This window comes from Neovison vison, chromosome 9, assembly GCF_020171115.1.
Source record: "Neovison vison isolate M4711 chromosome 9, ASM_NN_V1, whole genome shotgun sequence".
NCBI lineage: Eukaryota > Metazoa > Chordata > Mammalia > Carnivora > Mustelidae > Neogale > Neogale vison.
In genome coordinates, this window is record NC_058099.1 from 13,193,726 (window position 1) to 13,199,340 (window position 5,615).

The following is a 5,615-nucleotide window of genomic DNA, read 5'->3' on the forward strand; positions in this document are numbered from 1 at the left end:
TCCCTCAAAACTTCCTCATTTCCTCACTAACTAGCTTTATAATTAGCCAGTTTAACAAATTTGAATTTATGCAAATGAAATATCTATCAGTCAATTTGGATGCTTTGACTTCAGGCTTGCATGCTTATGGTCACACGATGGTCCTTTTTTAGTATGAAAAAAATTTTTTAAATCACTTAAAAATAGAAAGAGTAGTATAATGACTCCAACCTACTCATCACCCAGCATTCACAGCTATCACTACATAGTCACTCTGAATCATCTACACATTCACATGCATTTCTCCTCCCCTCAGATTATCCTGAGGCAAGTCCTCGACCTGGCATTATTTCTTCTGTAAAATATTTCAGCATATATCTCTAAAAGATACAAACTCTTTTTTTAAAAAGTAGTCTCCTAGCTTTGCACAGTGGCAGTATTGTAGCCAATGAGGTTTATCCAGGTGCAATTATTGCTAATTGATTATTGCTAATTAAAAAGTATTCTCCACAATGTCACAATCACAGCTGAAAATATTGACAGTCATTTCCTAGTGTCACCAAATTTGCAAAAAGGTCCTTTTCCTGATTGTCTTAAAAATGTGTCATTTTGCTAATTTATATTATTTTTAGTGATTATAGCAAGGAAATGTATATTATTCTCTAAAGATAAAAGGCATAACATATTCATACTGATAATTTCAATTGAAATGGAGAACTATAGTTTTCATTCAACCTCACCAATCCTAATCTGTATTTATATGTCAAATTTCTCAGTTCTCAAGGATACCAACATACTTATTTTTAATCCCATAACATGTATGTCTTTCCATCTTTGGATATATCCGTCTAGGGGATATATCTCTTTAGGGATACAGAGTCAACTGATAGTGATTTATAGTCACTCAAAGTCATTCTGTGTGGTTATGTCATCCACTGAATGCACAAGTAGGATCATTTTTGTTTCATTTTACTTTAAATTTCTAAGGATTTTTAATTTAATTTTGTTGTAATTATATAAAAACTTACATGGCTCCTGAGTTAAATCTACAAAACAATGTATTTTTTTTATTAATTTATTTGACAGAGATCACAAGTAGGCAGAGAGGCGGAAGCAGGCTCCCTGCTGAGCAGAGAGCCCGATGCGGGGCTCGATCCCAGGACCCTGAGAAAAACAATGTATATTTTTTTTAAAGTCTGGGTTCTATCTTATCCTTTCCTCTCTAATCACTCTCTCTGCTATAATAGTGTCATATTAAATTTTTATAGTTTCTTCTTTTATTTGTAGTTAAATGATTACATACTCTATACTTTATTTTCTTACATTTCTCTTTTTACTTAAAAATATATCCTGGACATCACACCATAGTCATAGAGAATTTTCTTATTCCTTGGTACAGCTCCATAACACTCCATTTGGGGATTGTACCATAGTTCATCCAATTAGTCTTTTATTTCTTTCTTTAAAAATATACATATACTTTTCAATTCTTAAGTTATCTCTACACCCAACTTGGGGCTCAAACTCACAACCCTGAGATCAAGAGTCTAATGTTCCTCCAACTGAGCCAGCCAGGTGCCCTCAATTAGTCTTCTACTGATGGACATTTGGGTTGTTTCCAGTCTCTTGCAACTATAAACAGAGCTGCATGGATAGCCTTGTACAAACATCTTTTTGCATTTTTTGTCAGGGCATCTCTGAGATAGATTTCTAGAAGTGGGATTGCTATATTGCTGCTCACCTATCAGAATGACTAAAATTAAGAGAGAAAAAATGTCATACTGAATGCTGATGAGGATGGGAAGCAACTGGAACTTTTCTACATGACTAACGGGAGTACGAAATGGTAAGGCCACCTTGAAAAACAGTTTGGTAGTCCCTTTGGAAATTCAATATACATTTACAATACAACCTAGCAATCCCTTTCTTATATATTGACTTGAGAGAAATGAAAACTTATATTCACACAAAACCTGTCAGTACCTGAACATTTATAGGGGCTTTATTCATAATTGCCAAGGGCTGGTAGCAACTCAAGTGTCTTTCACTTTGTGGGTAAGTTGGGATACATCTCTACAGTCCAATGCCACCCAGCAATAAAAGGAATAGACTACTGGTTCACCACAACATCGACGAATTTCAAATGTATTAATTTAAGACAAAGAAGCCAGATCTAAAAAGCTACAAACCCCATGATTCTATTTATATGACAGTCTCTAAAAGGCCATACTAGAGGGGCAGAAAATAGATCAGCGATTGCCAGGGGCTGAGGTGAGGGGATAGTTCGACCACTACGGGGCACCACAAAGGAATTTCTGAGGTTGAAGGAACTGCTGCGCATCTTGTCTGTGGTGGCGGTCACACAACTGTATGTGTCTGACAAAACTCACAGAATTGTACACTATAAAGAGTTAATTTTATATGTAAATTATACCTCAATAAACTGAGGTAAAAAAAAATAAATACATGCACGGGTAATTTTGCTAATTAGTGTCAAAATCCCCCTGTGGTAGAATGACTAATGGCTCCCACACATATTTTGGTCCTAATTCCAGTAATCTGTGGATGTTATCTTATAAGGCAAACAGGATTTCGCAGACATATTAAGAATCTTGAGATAAAGAGAGTATCCTGGCTTATGCAGGTAAACCCTAAATGCAATCCTAAGTGTCCTCACAAAAAAAAAAAAAAAAAAAAACACACACACACACACACAACAAGCAGAGGGACGTTTCACCATGGCGAAGGCCGTGTGAAGACAGAGCAGAGACTTGCTAGATTGCTGACCTTGAAGATGGAGGAAGGAGCGATGTGCCAAGGAATTCAAGGAATGAAACTCTGGAAGGTGGAAAAGACATGGAAACAGAATCTCCGCTGGACCCTCCAGAGGGAGCGGAGCTCTGTTAACACCTTGGTTTCAGCCCAGTGAGATTTCTGACCCCCAGAACGTTAAGAGGATAGTCTATGTTGTTACAAGTCACCACGTTTGTGATTATTTGTTACCACGACAGCTAAAGACTAATACCCTCCATGGTGATTATAATATTTTTGTAGCCCCACCAGAAGTGCAGGGATGGGGGCACCTGGGTGGCTCAGTGGGTTAAGCCTCTGCCTTCGGGTCAGGTCATGATCTCAGGGTCCTGGGATGGAGCCCCGCATCGGGCTCTCTGCTCCAGGGGGAGCCGGCTTCCTCCTCTCTCTCTTCCTCTCTGCCTACTTGTGATCTCTGTCAAATAAATAAATGAAATACTATTTTTTAAAAAAGTGTAGGGATATCCTTTATTTAAGAATGAGGGAAATTTTCCCAGAAGCCCCACAGCAGCCATGCTAGGACATCTCATTGGCCAGAATTGTGTCACATGGTCTTTCCTAAACCAATCCTGGCAAGAATGATCGAACTTCCTCCTACCCCTTGGCATAAGGCTGCAGCATTCTCTCCTGAGCCACACAGTTGCCTACTTCTGACCAACACCAGGGTTCTGCGCTCAAGGAAGGAGAGGGCTATAGCTTTGGGTTGGCCATCAATGGTACCTACCTCAAAAATCATTTGCGGAAGGGCAGCTGGTTGGTTCAGTCAGTAATGAATATGACTCTTGAGATTAGGGTTGTGAGTTCCAGCCTAATGTTGGGTGTAGAGATTACTTAAAAATAAAATCTTAAAAAAATTTTTTTGCAGAAAAAGAAAACCCCTCAGTTCAATATACATTTTACAGGAATTTTTTAAAAAAGTTTTTATTTATTTATTTGAGAGAGAAAGAGCGTGTTCAAACACAAGGCAGGGAAGGGCTGAGGGGGAGGGAGAGAGAATCTTGGGCAGAATCCACGTGGAGCACAAGCTCAAGGTAGGGCTTGACCCCATGACCCTGAGATCACAACCTGAAAGCCGAAACCAAGAGTTGGATGCTTAACCAACTGAGCCACCCAAGCGCCCCCATTTTGTAAGAATTTAAAAATCTAACTGGAGTAGATTCTCTGAGAGGCCATTAGCTGCACCTGATGCCCTGGTCCAACCAGGGTTTTCCTCTGTTTGACATCATATGGCTTTGCCTTCCTCTCTCCTCTTTTTTCAGATGGGGCAGGGCCCAGCTGAACTCTGGTTGTGAGTCACCAAGGTTATATAAGGCCCTGTGAACACAGCCTGTCTTCCAGAAAAATGTCCTACATGCAATACGAACTCAAGTCCTATTAAGGGAATCTTCTGTTTTCTTCCTGTTTTAGCTTTTCTCTGATATAGTATCCTAGACTTTCAGAGCTGCAAATGCCCTTAGAGGTAGTAGTAGTAGTAATAATAATAACAATAATAAGAATAATAATTGCAATTACAACAGCTACTAGTTATCAAGCATTTATTATGTTTTAAGCACTTTGTATTTATGATAACATTTAATCCTCAGGTCTTCTTGGTGAATTATCATCCCCATCTGATAGATTTTGAAACCCAGGAAAAGAAAGGGTGAATTATTCGAAGCTAATGCTGGCACCAGGGTTCAAACTGAGATCTGTAAAGACTCCAAAGTTTTTTCTCTCAAACTCACAAAGTCCAAAGCCGTCCATTCTACAGATGGGAAATGAACACTTAGAGTCAAAGGATGGAGAAAAGGGAGGCACTGGGAGGCGCAGGCATCGTGTTCAGTTAATATGACGCAGGCTCACATTAACTTTTCTCATACCACCACAGGAACCAGTATTTACCAATCATCATGTAACAGAGTTTAATAAGAGAAAAGGTGTTTGGCTTTGGTTTTTTTTTTTTTTTTTTTTTTTTTTTTCCCAAAATGAGAGTAACTGTGATTGTCACATTGATCCAACATCATTGGAGGGTAAAAAAATTTTTTTAAATCACAGTTACAACATGAAGAGTGCCTTACAGTTTATAAAACACTTTCAAATACTTTGTTTCATATGATCTTTGCTACAGATCTCTGGAGAAGGAACATATGATTATTCCACTTCACAGAGGAGTAAATTAAGAGCCCCCAAAGGTTATATTGCTTGCCTGAAGTCTCCAAGATCATTCAGTGTTAGAGCCAGGATCAAAATTTGGGGCCTGTTCCTTGGGAGGGAGCTTGCTGGCAATGAGGGGCTGACATTTTCCTATGAATTTTAGACTCTTCTTTTCAAGTATAAAAACATTAAGATTTTGATTGGCTGAGGTGATTTTTTTTTTAGCTGAGATTTTTACACTGCATAAATCAACTTGATGAGAAATGACATCTTTAAAATCTCAAGTCTTCCCATCCTTCATTTTTTTATGCCTCTGAGTAGAATCTAATATTTTGTTTTGTTTCTTAATAGAGGCCATTTGCACTTTTGCTGAGTTTTTCCTTTACAAACTGCCTTGGTAGCTGATTTGAATAACATCTTCAGTTCTGTTACACTTTTTTTTATTAATTATTTTTTTTGACATATAATGTATTATTTGCCCAGGGGTACAGGTCTGAGAATCATCAGGCTTATACACTTCACAACACTCACCATTTCACATATCCTCCCCAATGTCCATAACCCAACCACCCTCTCCATATCCCCCTCCCCCCAGCAACCCTCAATTTGTTTTGTGAGATTAAGAGTCTCTTATGGTTTGTCTCCCTCCCGATCCCATCTTGTTTCATTTTTTCCTTCTCGGCCCTCCAAAC

At 38.5% G+C, this 5,615-nt stretch overlaps 1 non-coding gene across 1 annotated transcript; it reads left to right on the top strand.

Moving 5' to 3' along the window:
• The first annotated feature begins 398 nt into the window (after nt 1-398).
• On the top strand, nt 399-535 carry LOC122917849. Its single transcript, XR_006386479.1, has one exon. It is a non-coding gene; the product is annotated as a U4 spliceosomal RNA (small nuclear RNA).
• The last annotated feature ends 5,080 nt before the right edge of the window (nt 536-5,615 follow it).